This window comes from Pipistrellus hanaki (assembly GCF_964339955.1).
Source record: "Pipistrellus hanaki genome assembly, chromosome: 3".
Taxonomy (NCBI): domain Eukaryota; kingdom Metazoa; phylum Chordata; class Mammalia; order Chiroptera; family Vespertilionidae; genus Pipistrellus; species Pipistrellus hanaki.
Window position 1 is genome coordinate 133,460,008 of NC_140505.1, and position 16,597 is coordinate 133,476,604.

At 42.8% G+C, this 16,597-nt stretch overlaps 1 long non-coding RNA gene across 1 annotated transcript; it reads right to left on the bottom strand.

The window, feature by feature from the left end:
* Positions 1-534: 534 nt before the first annotated feature.
* LOC311619364 lies at positions 535-16,376 on the bottom strand. Its single transcript, XR_014794488.1, has 3 exons — positions 16,269-16,376; positions 742-1,038; positions 535-582 (listed from the first exon to the last, which is right to left on the bottom strand). It is a non-coding gene; the product is annotated as an uncharacterized lncRNA (long non-coding RNA).
* Between the last annotated feature and the right edge of the window lie 221 nt (positions 16,377-16,597).

Genomic DNA, 16,597 nt, shown 5'->3' on the forward strand with positions numbered 1-16,597 from the left:
CCACGAGCTCGAGTGTCATCCTTAGATGCGGTCACTGGCAGGAAACTTGTGTGGTCCGGGGGCTGAGCTGGTGAGCTTGTGATGCGGATAACATGTAGGGGTGCGATCAGGTGCCTTCAAGACAGTGTCCATTCCTTGGATGGTCTGACTCCTGGTGGCCAGCGAGTCTTTCCTGGTCTTTTATCTCTCCTGCGGCTGGAAGCTTACAGATGGCCGTTAAGGATTGTAGTGCCCTACGGTCCTAACATATATGAATTCTGCTGCCAGGAGCAAAACCCATGCCCTCCTACACCCAGGGAACACTAGCACCCAAGTCATTTCTAAGCCTCCTTCATCTCTCCCATTCCTCAGTGGGAGCCCCAGTGCCTGCCACTGAGCTGATCCCTCTTCTGTCACTCTGTGTGTGGCATTGCCCCCAAAGGAGATCAAAGAAAGGCAGCCCCTCCAGCAGGAGATGTGGGGGTCCCAGGAGATGTATAGAAAGATGACTTGATGAATTTATCAAGGTCCGGTGTCCTGACTTCAACTTTGTGGCAGCAGAGTGGCAGACAGCATGGCAGGGCGTAGAAGGCTGTGATCAGGCTGTGATCATTTTTTTTTTTTTTCAAACAACTTCCAATAATCCCTTCCCCCATCCTAACCTCCCCCGCTCCTCCCGGCTTCACCAAACAACCCCACCACCACCACCACATGCACTCTAGCCAAAGTGGCTGCGATTTTTATTGTCTTTTCATACATTACCTAAGCGCCTTTCTGTTGTCTCTGGGAAATGCCAGACTTTCCTCTGGGAAAGGGACCCTCAGCATCAAAAGTGAACTTGGACAACGGAGATGATCGGGATGGTAAGGTCTGTCTGGCGCTCTGTGATTTCCAGGGGAAGTGCTAAGGGCACATCTGCAAACCTGAGAAACTCCCCTTGGGCATCAGGACGGCCTGACCCAGTACGCAGCAGGCTCTTCAGGAAGCGGACAATTCCAAAACCCAAGGGATGGCAGCAATGAGCAGGGCAGCAGACGCTGTTCACATTTCTTTTTCAACCTGAAAGAAACAATTTCAATTTTTGAAATCCTCTCCTCCTCTCTCTTCCCTGAGCTTTCCTCATCTACCTCCCCCAATGTGCAGCCAGTCAAGTATAGAACCGCCAGTTAAACTTGCATTTCAGACAAACGTAATGTTTTAGTATAAGTGTATCCCAAATATTACCCAGGGCATGCTTATACTAAAAAATCAGTATTCGCTGTCTATCTGAAACTCAAATTTAACCGGGTGTCCTGTATTTTTATTTGCTAAAATTGGCAACCCCATCCCCTGGGTCATATCCTAATTTTGAGAAATCACAGGAATAAAAGGCTCTGAAGGAAACCAATCATTTGCCTGAGACACCAAGAAAAACAAAGAAAAAGCACTGCTTTGCTAGTCAGGAATCCCTGTAACTTGAGATTTTTAACTTTAGATTTCAGGAAGAGGGAGAAATAAATTATAATACGGTGCCTTCTAGCAGCTGATCATGTTTAAGTTATTTAAATTTTTTAAATGTTTAAATCAGCATTAGCATTGTTTTAATTTAAGGTAAAAGAGAGAACTGTTGTTTGCAATAACCTTAAAGCTGTGTTGTGGTCCAGCTGACACATGTTGGGCTGCTTCGAATGCATCCTCTTGTATGAGGGGCAGGAAGGAGTCCTTAGGACCACTCTCCAGTTTAGAAATAAGCAATTCTTGTTCACCTGTGTTCCTGGGTGAACATTCCTTGGCCCATGTGTTCCTGCCATGAAACCAACAACAGCCACTTCAGACTCAAAGCACCTGATGAGCTTTCTGGGGAAATAGGTTTCAGAAAAATACTGTTTTTGTTGTTGTTTTGAATGATAACATTTTATCTCGTTGTATAGGTAGAGTTCTACCAAATCTCTCCGTTACTCTGCACCAAGCACGTGGGATTCTTTGTAAGACTTCGTGTTACAAAGACTGAGCAGGGTCACCTGGGCCGTCCTTCGACTCCAGATAAGACTGCATTCAAGTCATGCCAGCAGAAGTCGATTTTCTTTAAATACTACCTAAGTAGAAAAATCCAATTGCACTAAAGATTGTTGAAAGTGCCATAAAGTATCTTGGGACCCCGGGGTAGGTGAATGGGCTCAGCTCCAGGCTTTGCCAAGCACCACCTGTGTGTCCTTGGGCAATTTAGTTTGCCCACTCTGCGCTTCAGTTTCCTTGGCTATAAAATAAGGGTCTGGTGAGGATGAAATGAGTTAATGTTTATAAAATTATTTTAAAAGTTCCCAGTACAAAGATAAGATTCACAAGACTTAGCAATGATTGTCATTATTATTTTACACTACTGAGAGGAGTATAAGTAGTCTTGCTATTTCCAGAAAGCACTATGGCAAAGTGTATAAAGAATCATCTTGTCCTGGCTGGTGTGTCTCTGTGGTTAGAGTGTTGGCACAGCTACCAAAAGGTCATGAGTTTGATTCACAGTCAAGGGCACGTATCTGGTTTGTAGGTTTGCTCCCCACCCCAATCAGGAGCACATTTGGGAGGCAATCAGTGGATGTGTCTCTCTCACATCAATGTTTCTCTCTCCCTCTTTCTCTCTCTTCCCCTTTCCTTTCTCCCTTTCACTCCACTCTCTCTGAAAAGTAATGGAAAAAATATCCTTAGGTGAGGATTAATAATAACAACAAGAGAATCATCTTAAAGCTGTTCTTAACCATTTGACACAATGATTCCAAGTTTTAGAAATCTACCTGATGATCACCAGAGGGAAAGGGGACAAAGGGAGGTAGGAGAATGAATAGGGGATATAAATGATGATGAAAGAAGACTTGACTTGGAGTGGTGAATATGCATTACAAATTATAGATTATGTATTATAGAATTGTATACCTGAAACCTACATAATTTTATTAACCAATGTCACTCCAATAAGTTCAATAATTTAAAAAATTAATTGGAGATTTAGGCACACACATAGATACAAAGAAATTCATCACAGTGTGATTTATCATAACCAGACACTGGTAGCAGCCAAATACCAGGTCTCAAAGCAGGAAACGTGTTAAATAAACAGGAATCTATCAATTTGATAGATTATTTGCACAGCTACTAAATATCATGTTTTTAAGGAATACTTATTTAATGTCATGGGAAATGATTATGATTAAGTAGAAAAATGAAAATGTGTAATAAAACAGTTTTGTTTAATTACATAACCTACAATGACAGACCCTGGTTATAGCAACAAGGCAAGGGCTATTGGTCATGTAATTTATTTTCTATTGCTTTAGACTAATGGTTAGTGAATATACACAGACCTTGAAAAATAATATGTGCATGTTAAGTCTAACGGAGGAGACAAGAGAAGCACAGCTGATTACTGAGTATCATGAGTCCAAGACAGGTAACAAGGAAAATGTGTAGATAGATGGCAGATGTGATCAAAGGGACTGAGACTCTGGCCCAGCTCATGGGAAAACATGCCGTGGTTAATTAGTGATGTCTGCTATGGACTCAGGAGAGTGTGCTGGTGGCATGTGCAACATATATTTGCCATCCCTGACACCACTGATAAGGGTAGCCAAGGAATCAAAGAATGGTGAATTTAACCAAAAAAAATTTCAAGATTCTTAATGAAATTGGCCTAGAACTTTTAACTTATAAATGCATTTAATTTATAACTAGTGGCCTGGTGCATAGATTCGTGCACATGGAAAGAAATTAATTAGAAGAAATATTTTAATATTGCTATTTGCCCTTTCCCTATAATAGAAGTATCAACCAAATTTATGATCGACAATGACAGATCAAAACATGCGTGTGACTGGCATACACACACACACTAGAGGCCCAATGCATGAAATTCGTACAAGGGGCTCAGCCCTCACAGCCCAGATTCATTCTGAAAGTCATCTGGAAGGTCATTCAGCTGTCTGGTCTAATTAGCATATTACACTTTTATTATTATAGATAGAATAAACTTGCTTAATTAGACATGCTTTCTGATTTAACAAAACTTTTTCCAGCCCAGTGAAGCACCCCAACTTCTCTTTCAGATAATTGTCAACAACAAAACAATATATATCAACACAAAGCAGATTATTATTGTAGATCACACAGGGAGAACAAAGGGTAAACTAGTTTACCCACAACTAGCAGTGTTTGACTATATTCTGCACAGTGAGAAAACCTGAAATCATTTTCAAGTTTCACCATTTCTTACTTCTTTTCAGTTGGATCAAGTTTCTAAACTTTCTAAATCTCTGTTTTCTGGCTAATGAAAAGAAAATAGGATTCTACTGAGTGTCCTATCTATCTACTCCAGGACTTCTATGAGGATCAAATGAGATGAGGCATGGAAAAACGCTTCACAAACATTTAGTTAAACTGTAAAATGTTTTCACCTGGCTATAAAGAAGTCGGGTTCCTGGCTGAAGAACCGTCAATGAGGCTAGTCACTAGGGAGAAGAAGCCAGGAATTGCTACATGACATCATTACCTGGTGCCCACAGTGACCGTTTCCAGGTTGGACTGGGCTGTGAGCCACATTTTGTGCCTTGGGGTCTCAGCAGTGTCGACTGCAATTTGGTGGGGTGTTGCTCCAGGGTGGTTGCAGAGCCTGTGTCCCACTTGGAGGAAGCCGAGTGTTGCTTTGTGAGCACCAGGTCCATGGTGCCATTTATTTTTAAATGGCCAATATGCATCATGGCAGCTCCTGTACTAAGCATCTGCCCCGTGGTGCTCAATGTGCATCATAGCTACTGGTTGGACTGAAGGACACTTAGCCTTTTTATAGATATAGATATAACATGTCACACCAAAACACCAAAAAACTGACTGGATAAGGAAGAAAAACTGAAGAGCCAAATAGGTTAGACTTGGAAATAGAAAGTGGAGAACTGACCCACATAATTCATGCCATTTGCTGAAAGATCGTGAGAAGCCAGGGCCTGGGGGATCTTGGTCAGAACCAAGGAAGGTGTTGGCACCATGAGTCAAAATAAGGATTATCAAGCATTTATCAAGTACTGGGAGCATTTACACCTCCAGACTCCTTCATATGGTAGAACTATGGTACCTGTTTTAGCAACAGAGAAACTGAGACTCAAAGATTTTATGTCACATAGAAGTTGCAGAGCTCACTTTAATTGCAGGTCTGTCAGGTGGCAAGGACCGGAGGTCTATCCAAGCCCCCAGCCTGCTAACAGTAAGGGAAAAGCTGCTACCCCAGGGACAATAAGAGGACTTTACCATAAAGTAAAAACTATGGAAGGAACTAGAGATCCGAAGATTTCCAGCTTGACTGTTCCTCTAATTTGTTCTCACACTGCTTCCTTATCAATATTACCTGACTTGGCTGAATCAATTAATAATACAAAATTTTCAAGTAGCCAAACACTGAGCTAAATAGTTACCTCAATGAATCTTCACAACCATCCTAAGTGACCATTTTGCAGAGGAGAAAAATGAGGCATACAACGAGGGGTATTGTTGTGGGTTGTTGTTGGTTTTTTGTTTTTTTGTGTGTTTTTGTTTTGTTTTGTTTTGTTTTGTTTTGTTTTGTAAAATGCCTAGTAGTGCATTAATGGTTTAGAACACACTGACAGAGTTTTGTCCTACAAGGTGGAAAGTAAAGTATGTACTGAGAATGTCAGTGAGAGAGCCCAACATGCCCATCAGCGCTTACAAGTCTTGGGAAGACCTGAAACCTGACTTAGCTCTGGCTTTTCTCGCCGTGGACTCAGCAGCAGGGTTGCCAAAGGCCAATCCAATTCAGTCAACACAGACTTCGGGTAAACAAGGGCTCTCACTCGTGTTCCATGTCACCTGGGGGTTGCCTGTGCCTCGAGTACTTAAAAGCCCTGCAGAGAGGCCAAGTGCAGAAATCTGTGCCTGAGATTTTCTACTCTCACAAGAAGAATGACCATGCGGGGTGCTCAGCCAAGGTCAACCTGGGATTGGAAGGCTGAGCCCAGGCTTCAAGGAGCCAGAGCCAAGGCGGAAAGCTCCAGATGCTGGGGTAGGGTTGGGACGGCTGGAGGGAAAGGCCAAGTGTGGGAACGTTTATTTGAAAAGAACGTACTGGGGAGAACCCAGCCCTCACACCTCAGGGATTTGGGAACCGGCCGTCTGTGATCAAGCCCTGCCAGATGAGCTTAGCCATTTCCACTTCATAAAGTTCTTGGTACAGAAATGAATGGCAAACCCTGCCGGGAATGTGAGTTCTGAAAGGAGATTATTGAAATCTGCTTTTTCAAATTCCTCACCTGGTGGTCAGGAGGAGGAAAGCAGGGAGAAACGTTTCTGGACACTTGCAAACATCCCTGTCACATTCCAGAAAGCACGATGTCCTAATGGCAGGGCAGGAGGGCCCGGCACTAAGATTTCTCAGGAGAGAGTCTGAGCCAAAATCTGGTTGTCAGAAGAGCGTAGAAGAATGGCAGGGATTGTAAAGGGGACAAGTCATGCGTCTGTGTCCTCATACACGGAACCCAAAATAACGTGACCCCAGATTGCTCCCTGGGTGACGGGACTTCAAGGCATACTAGTACATTAGACAGGCAGCTCGAGGAAGAGACACACTGATTACATATCTAATTTGCTGTCACTATCCTCATGACATCACATATGTCACTGTGGTTTTCCGGATTACTCTCAACTCTGAATACCCGAGTCTATCTTCCCTGAGGAGTTAGCTTGATTTTTTTTTTCTTTTTTTCTTTTTGGCACCGATTTCGTCTTCTCTTTCCTGTTTGGCATCAATTCTCAGATCTTTGTTGGTGTTTTTGGTATCTCCTAAACTTCCCAATATCTACAGGAGCTTTTTCTAGACTGCAGAGTCTTCTGGCTTTTCTCACTCCTGATCACTCAAAATGATATCAAACCTCACCAAATTGTCTGGCACTGCTGCTTCTGGATATATATAGCCCAGCATTTCCCCCTTGATCTTTTTCACTGTGTTCAAGGCCAGTGTAAAGTGAAGTCATCACAATTTCTCTTTTAAGCTTAAGGAATTTGATAAATGAAGTTGTGTGGGGTCCTGGCAGGCAATATGCTTCAACAAAGTACAGTGACCATCTGTGGACCAGTCTCCTTATCCCTTTATTATAGGCACATACTCTAGTTCGAATTGCTTTGTTAAACTTTTTTGTGTGTCTCTCTTTTCATATTTCAGCTTTATACAATTATTCCCAAATCTTCCAAACTGACAGTGAGGGAGAGTAATTTGAAAGGACTGCTCAACTTAAGTCTTTTGAAGATTTGCACCATAACTGCATTTTTCTAATTTCCTGGCATCTACTCTGTTCTCCTGGACTTTTCAAAAACAATTGTGAGTGAATGAATACATATAATAACTGATTCCATCAATACTCTTGGACCATCATTTGGACTTTCTGTTTGGGGAAATTTATTATTAAAAATTCATTGACCGCCTATTTTCAAAAGAAGGATGCATAGTGCATGTTCTTCAAGATGTCATGATCTAATTAAGGGCATGGAACAGGTACAGATTTATATGTTGTTCCTAAATATAAAAGATAATGTCTAGAGGAAAGAAGAATGTTAGACAATTAATTAATTATCCTTATGTTTATAAATTCAGAATTGATTTTGTTCACTTTATCAGCTTGGGGAGCAAAATAAAGCCATTTATTTTTTTCCTCTTTCAAGGAAATCCAGAATTGCTCCTTGTTTTAACTAGAATTACACTCACTTAACAGGTTAATTTGGGACAATTGGCATTTTTTAAAAATATTGAGTCTTCCCATTAAAGAACATGATGTGACTCTCAATCTATTCAGGATTTCTAGCATGTCTTTTGGCAAAGTATTACCATTTTCTTCATGTAGGTCTTATCTCCTTTATTGTTTATACTAGAAACCTGGTGCACAAAATTCATGCAGGGTGGTAGGGGATGTGTCCCTCAACCTGCACCCTCTCCAATCTGGGAGCCCTTAAGGGATGTCCAGCTGCCTGTTTAGGCCTGATTCCACCTAAACAGGCAGTTGGACATCCCTCTCACAATCCAGGACTGCTGGCTCCTGACAACTCGCCTGCCTGCCTGCCTGCCTTCCTGATTGCCCCTAACTTCTTCAGCCTGCCAGTCTAATCACCCACTAACCATGCCCCTGCCAGACTGGTCGCCCCATACTGCCCTCCCCTGCTGGCCATTTTGTGGCGGTCATCTTATGTCCACATGGGGGCGGCCATCTTGTGTATTGGAGTGGTGGACAATTTGCATATTACCTCTTTATTATATAGGATTTGTTCCTATTTTTATTGATCCTGTGAATGGGGTCTTTCTTTCCTTTACACTCACTATGCTCCTGATATCTTATATCTAACTACCTTGCTGCACTATTTTGTTGGTTCTAATGGTTTTTTATTTGAGATTCTTGGATTTTCTAGCTAAATAGTGTTCTATTTACTTCCAGTCTTTATACATTTATTTTTATCACAATGACTAGGACCTCACCACAGTGTTGAATAATAGCAGTAACAGATGGGCTCACTGTCTTCTTTCTGCATTTAGGGGTCTGCTTCATTACACATAGTGTTTTTGTAGTTTCGTGGTGGCCACTTTTAATAAAGTAAAAAAAAAAAAGATTCTCTATTCCAAGTGTGCTAAGATTTCTTACCAGAAAAGCCATTGAATTTTATAAAATGCAAAATCCCCTAAAACATAGGATTTTCATAATGCTATTAATTCAAAATAAAGCTTATCTTGCTACAGCTTTTGTGCTTTTACAACTTTTCCAAATGGATCTATATCATAGCAAAATATCTGTAAGTAAATGTCCTTGGAGAAAGTGGGCTTTTTTTTTTTTTAAACATGGCGGGGGTCCCTATTTTAGAGCTATTAGCAGGGCATAATATAAAAAGTGAATCATTGTTCTAAGTTATAACAGAATAATATAAAAATTAATAAAAATTGTGAGTACAAAAACTCAAAGTATATACTCATACATATAGATAGAGATATCTGTTTATGTAAAGAAGCAATAAGAAGACAACAAATTCAGAAACCAAACAACAGGGGAAGGTAAGGACTTATGTTTAGTTTTAGATGTCATTTCATGCTCTGATTAAGAGAAGAAAACTTCAAATCCTACCTTTAAGACCTAATAAATTTCCTTATTCTGAGGCTTAAAACACTTCTTCTTTTCACAATACATTTTGTCTTCCTCAAACTCTAACTCCCTGGCCCAGTCTCAAAAAAGGACCAACTAGAAATAAAAATGTAGTCTCCTTTATACCTAGGAACTATACTTCACCTAGGACAAACAATTGGTAAAAATCCAGACTCAACAGGGATGGAACACTCAACAACTTTGCCTTTCATGTGAAGAAGAGGGAAATAGGCTGTTATAGAATGGGGACCAATATTAGCCAATGTCTGGAAATGTCAAAACGATTAACATGAAACACTAAACTCCTGTGAAATCAGTGCTCTAATGGTGTAACTCCTGAATGCTCTCTCTACCATATTGCACACCAGGATTAAGAAAACAGTCCTTGAGTGTTTCACAATAGTGCCCTCTTCACAGCTGACCTCATGTGCTTTCCAAAGTCCTTAATTCTGCCACTTTCAGCATCCCTGTCTCTGTGGATTTATGATGTGTTGCCAATATTATTACTTTCCCTGCTTCCATCCCTTCCACCCCAAATATTTTAGGCATTGTAAGTAACACATTTCCACATAAGGGTGCTGAAAAGTCAAGAAGCAGAATTTCTCAGCAAGAGGATCTATATGTAAAGAGGCTCTCCCTCACCTTCTAAGCTAGCTCCCAAGAGACTCGGTAACTGTTGAGAAAGATGGAATGAAGAAAACAAGGACATCCCAAGGGACAGAAAGGCTGCTAAAGGAAGGAGATTGGCCCCCATTTCCCAACATGGCGAGTGCCAGGTCAGCTCTGGGATCAAGAGATTTCCTCCGGCTTTGCAGGGACACGCTTGATTCCCTTAGTCCGAACTGAATGCCATACCTCTTGGTGACATGGAGAAGTTTTATTCATATGCACCATCACCATGAGAACCAAACATCAGAGAACCAGCCAGGCCTTCCAATCTACTATCACTTTTATGAAAAATAAAACATTATGTCATGGCTTTTCATGACATAAATTTCTTCTCACTTTTCTAAAATAGAATGACTCATGTCACTCTTCCATCTCTCTGATTATACAAATGTGGGACTCTTTTATAACCTCTTTATATTAAATTGTTGACTGGCTGATTATTCCTCCCTTCCTGATAATGCAAAGCAAAAGAAGGTCAAGTAATGACTGCTTCAGTAATACTCTGCTCTCACCGGTTAGATAATTTCAGCCTGAAACCATTCAAATCCCTGCATCAGGTATGGCCCTTATAGTGGATACTCTGGTTTTCCACCAACACTGCCACCCACCCCAGAGTGACCGCTCACAGCTGAGCCTCTCTCCAGGATGTGCCCTCCACTAAAGGGAACTGCTTAACCCAAGGTTAAGTGTCTTTTGAAGGCCAGCACATTCAGGGCCTGGTCAATAGGATGGATACAAAAGTCTAGCTCTCTTGCTTCCACTGGGACGAGTCTGAGGAACCAGTCCTGTTCCAGGTCTCCCATAGGATCCCCTGAGGCCTCTGGTACAAAATTACACTTCAGTTCAACTTCTCCCTTTGCCTCATCTGCTTCTCTCACACCCTCCCAACTACTGATCCTACACAACTCTCTCCAATGTTCAGCTGCATATAAACCTCCATCTCTGAATCTGCATCCCAGAAAACTAAACATAAGTCCTTACCTTCCCCTGTTGTTTGGTTTCTGAATTTGTTGTCTTCTTATTGCTTCTTTACATAAACAGATATCTCTATCTATACATATGAGTATATACTAGAGGCCCAGCACACGAAATTCATGCATGGGTACAGTCCCTAGGCCTGGCCTGCAATCAGGGCCATCTTCCCTGGCTGCCCAAAGCCGGCCCTGCCCCCTGTTGCCACCCACCCCTGGTTCTCATATGCCATCGGGTGATCAGAACCTACAAGCTGGGGAGAAGGAACCGAGAGGTCAGCCATTCTGCCCACTCACTGGACCTGCCCCCCCCCCCCCCCCTCCACCACCACCTACCCCAGTTCCCCATTTGCCATCGGGCAATTGGAGCCTGACAGCCGGGGGAAGGACCAAGAGGTTGGCTGTTTCTGCCCATTCACTGGCGCTGGCCTGCCTCAGGTTGCCCTGTGTGTGGGACAGAGAATGGGACCTAGAGATGGTCAGTGCACCTCATAGTTGCTGATCAAGCCTTCATTCTGGTGGTTCAGCTGTTAAGGTCAATTTGCATATTACCCTTTTATTATATTGAATAGAGGCTCAGTGCCAGCCAACCTGCCCTGATGGGGGCTCCGGATCTGGGTTGGGGGTCCCTGCTGGGGGGCAGGGATGGCTGAGCCATGGTCATTTTGGTCTCTGGTCATTCTGGTCATTCTGATCATTCTTCTCCTGTTGTGGCCACTGGGCTTTTATTATATGGGATTGTGTTTGTATTGTAGGGCCATAGAGATCCTTCTCACTTTTAATCTACATTCTACTGGCTCCCAGATGGGAAAATTTAAGAAGTAGCCAGACTCTAGGAACAGCTTGATCAGGGGGTTCAAATGATGTCACTGGGACCTATTTTCTTTTCCTCACTCTGTTTCTTAGCCCTGTCCTGCCATGTTGGCTTCATTCTGAAAAAAAGGCTGCATCAGTTAGCTATTATCGCAGTGATGGTGCCAAACCAGAACCACAGAAGCATCCTGCAATGAGCATTTCTTTGTCATACATCTGCCCGTCAGCTGATGTCAACCGGGTTTACTCACCCCCTTTGCGGATCAGCTGAGTTAGGTTCTGGGTGACTCTACTTCACACAGGGGTCCAGTTAAGCTGGAGTCCTCTATGCAGGTTGGGGACTCATGTTGAGGTTGGGCAGTGGAGGGGACATCTAGGTTGGAAGATTCTCCTCATGGCCACAGTAGAAGCACAAAGAGCAAGCCCAACTGCGCAAGCACATTTCAAAAAATTTTACTTGTGTTCCAGCAGCTGACACCCCATTGGCTGAAGCAAGTCACATGGCAGAACCCAAATTTCAGGGCTGCCCACTTGTAAGGTAAGTCACACAGCAAAGGCCAATGTTAGTGAATAAAGAGGTATATTCCTGTACTGGAAGTGGGGTGGGAGGAGGAGACAAGGTACATGTTTGAACAATACTAAAACCTAACACCGAGTGCTTCCCCAATCATGATCCCAACTAGATACAATCTCATCGGTATGTATTGATATATGTTTGTTTTCTATCCACAGTTGGGAAGCCAAGTATGCAAAGGGCCGACTTAAGTTGTATGTGGACTTTCCCTGTAGGTGACAGCGTTCCTATCCTTGGTGTGGTTCAAGGTTCAACTGTATTTACTTCTAACCAACCTCTTGAGGAGAAGAATGCCTGTCTGAAGACCCAGAAAATTATTTCTCACTGGCCCTGGTACATCCTCACCCATCCCTGCACCAGTTACTCTGACAAACAGGATCGATTGCCTGTGCTGACTTGAGCTGGAGAGATAGATCCCCTTTTTTCGGAATGCATGGGTTAAATGCCACAGACAGAAACCAGGCTGCAGTTACAAGAATGAGAGGATCCTGGGCTGCAAGACAATCACATAGGGTCTAGGGACCTCACTGCTCCTGCTCTTGCTCCTCCTGTGGGGACTGTTTCTCGTGGGCTTGTACCCATTACTCTTCCTGCTCCTCTCGAGTTCTGTACATGGGAGTCTGCCTTTGGCTTCTGGACTGCGGGGCTCAGTCTCCTCTGTGCTTGCCTCTCAGGCTGCCCCCACCCCCCACCCCAAATGCTCTCAAAATTGCCCTTTCCCTTGGGCTTCCTTCCCCAGCGGATCAAGCTCAGGACACGATTTCCTCTGGCTGCTGGCCCCCGGGATCAAAGGCCAGACCCGCATCACCCTTCTCTTCCCTGGGTCACGTGGACACCCCTCCCAGACCCGCCCTGGTCAGAGGCTGCAGCAACCTGCCAGGCTACACACTGGCCACCCTGACAGCCAAGTCGCTAGACCTGACGGATCTCATGCAGCTGCCCTGGGGCCTCTCTCGGGTCTGTTTTACAGGAGAGAGATTTATTTCCCCGAAGTTTTAGGGCAGGAAAAGACTCGCTTCCTGGAGGTGTGCCAAGAAGGAGGCAATCCACCCAGGAAGCAAACAAGACCCTTTTCTCTATAGTCCTTCCTGCTTCCCCATGTCAAAGCCTCCCTGCTCCCCGCAGTGAAAGGAAAGCTGTCAGGATCAAAGCCCCGTATCTGTGATGAACTGCTGCTGGCTGGACCTGCGGGGAGGACTGCCAGCACGTTAACTCCTTCTTCCCCGCCATGTGTCGGCGGCATTCATAGACTGCTGGAGTCATGTTTCGGTAAATGAAACATCTTTTTATGAGCAGAGAGCCATGCCAACTGGAGAGTTTGAAAGAATGATTAAGGACTCAAAAGGCAGCAAAGTCTGCCTTGGAATACATCTTGATCTCCTCAATTGCTTCATAATAGATGATCAAATATATTTGCCCCAGGAGAGTGAAGAAACTAAGAATGTGGGCTCGGAAGGCAGACGAGTTGTATTCTCTCTCCCACCTCCCTCTAGCTGGGAGACCTCACATAAGCTATTTGGCTTTTCTGCACCTCAGTTTCCTCAACTATAAAATGGAGATTGCAGGGGTCTCGGGCGGTGTTGGGAGGAATAAATAAGAAAATGCACATGATGCACTTCACCCAATGTCTGGCATACAGTACAAGTGTCATTAACGTTCATTGTGGTTATCATTATAACTTTTATTACTCCAAAGGAGGAGGGGGACAGTACCCAGGTTTGCTGAAAGCCAAGTGTTTTTAAAAATTACCAGTCTGGCTCAGTGGTTGAGCATCGACCTATGAACTGGGAGGTCATGGTTCGATTTTTGATTGGGGCACATGCCCCAGTTGCAGGCTCCATCCCCAGTAGGGGACGTGCAGGAGGCAGCAGATAGATGATTCTCTTTCATTGTTGATGTTTCTATCCTTCTTCCCTCTACCTTCCTCTTTGAAATCAATGAAAATTTTTTTTATTTTTTGGAGGGGTTATAAGATGTACTCTGCATAATCACACAGCCTCACTGTCTCTGGGCCCTCAGGTTCTGTTAAATAAGCATGTGACAGAATCTTATCACACCTCCCAAGACAACACAGTGTAACCATTTTCCAAAGAAAAATGAGTTACGGCCTAAGATTACTGAGCAATTGTATGGCCAGAACTGGGGGTGAGATTACAACATTGGTCAGCCCCAGACCTTTCAGTCCCTACATATTTCCCAAGGACAGCAGCTTCATGATACAGCAGTAAGCAATAAAGGTTTGCAAACAAATATATATGTATATCTGTAGGAAGTACTCAAAAACAGAAATGAAGCAGTCTGCAAGGATTTTGCAACTTCTGCATATGTTTCTTTAACTGTACACTTTTTTAGGGACACTTTAAAGTCTTCATTGTGGAGCCCATTTCAGGTTACTGTTTTTTAAGTTTTATTTTTAATTGATTTTGAGAGAGAGAAAGAGAGAAAGGATGGGAAGAGGGGAGGAGAAAGAGAAAAAGAGAAACATCGATTTGTTATTCTATTTATTTATGCATTTATTGGTTAATTCTTATATGTGCCCCAACTGAGGTTTGAACCCCAAACGTGATGTATCCGGATGATGCTCTAACCATCAACGCTACTCAGCCAGGGCTATATTACATCTAACTCAGGGCAGAATTAAGTTGTCCAGAGAGCACCCAGTGCTTTTGAAAGTCTAGATTATTCCATTGAATTATAAATAAGAACAGGCTAATACTTCAGTAATTTAGCCCTGGCAGTTTCCAAGAGGTCTCACTTCTTGTCAAATCCATTTTATTGATTTACTTGAATAGAGTTACAGCTGTGAAGACTTTGTGATAGCCACCACCACCATCCAACCCGGACCCGAAGCCGTTGTAAACCATTACACCCCAAACGATGATGGCCACAACGCCTGAGGAAACCACAGTGGAAAACGTGTCACTTGTGGTTTATTTCCTAGAGCCATATTAAAGAGAAGCAGGCTGGTTTCAAAAAACAAACTCTTAAATTTATAGAGTGAAAAAAATCTTTGTTTTAATTATAGTCTAGACTGCCTATCCTGGCAACCACCTCACCCAACTCGGAGTAATTTGTGGGAACGTGGGGTCAGGAGGACAGCAGCAAATGAGGGGCAGCTTGTCTTAGCATGATGTAGGAAACCCACTTCCTCTCCACTCACTGAACAAGCAAGTACATAGAAAAGTCATGAAGGGTGAACTACCGAGATAAGACCCTTATCTGAAAATCCAGTAGAAATGACAATCGTACTTCCAGATTGTTTATTTATTCCTATGACATTTATATAAAAGAGAGAACTTCCATTATTACTGGACTTAAAATGCTGTCAAGTGAAATAACATTCCTTGTTAATCGTGAGGAAACCACAGAAGAACTATACTGTAGAACCTTCCAATTCTCTTTTGTGCGAGTGAGTTTTTAAGATGTTAGAGAATCAAACGGGTTGATCTATTTAAAGAATTCTGGCAGGAAGTCGGGTTCAAAAAGAATTTTGACACTTCAGGTTTGAACAAAATAGGCATTGATGAAGAGGAAAGAAGGAGTAGAGAAAAATAAATGACATGGTAATTACCAAAAGTCTTTCCTCACTAAAATGAAGGGGGAAGACGTGGAAAAGAAAGAGAAGGGAATAAAGAAAAAGAGAAGGGGAAGGGGCGAAGGAGTAGTGAAATCACAGAGAGCTTCAAATGGGCTAATGATAAAAGTCACAAAACTCTTTACTTTTTTTTTTTAATGCTCACCTTAGAGAGAAAGAGAGAGAGAGAGAGAGAGAGAGAGAGAGAGAGAGAGAGAGAGAGAGAGAGAGAGAAACATTGATGTGAGAGAGAGACATCAATCAGTTGCTTTCTTTCCACATGTACCCCTGCAGGCATTCCAACCCAAGTACAACACAGGCATGTGTCCTGACTGGGAATTGAACTGGTAACCTTTTGGTGTATAGGACGATGCTCAACCAACAGAGCCACTCCTTACTTCAACCCATTTTTATGTTTCTGATTTAATAGAAAAAGGGATGTGATGGAAGGCATTGTGAAGTTTTCCCTATTGCTACTAAAACACTCTCTTGCAAATAAGAGACCTATGATTTAGAGAGAGCGGTGCACACTGACTTACAATGCGAGGAGAATTGAACCCATGTTGACTCAATGATGCCAGACAGCCAGTCAGCACTGCAGTGGCCAGAGAGGAGGCACCTGGTGACAGCCACAGCCCTTCACCAGCTGCCTAGAACACAAGGGCAAGCAGGATCTGGTCAGAAATGTTGGAGGCATTTAACATTTGCAGGGCTCAAAGCAAGGGTGTGAGCAGAGCCAATTATACCTTATGTGTAAATATTTTAAAGTTTTAAGTCAAGCTTACAGACTCTTAAATAAAATATATTTTTCTACTTAAAATATATTTCTATTTGACAAATATTTCTTCATATTAACAACAGTAAAGCA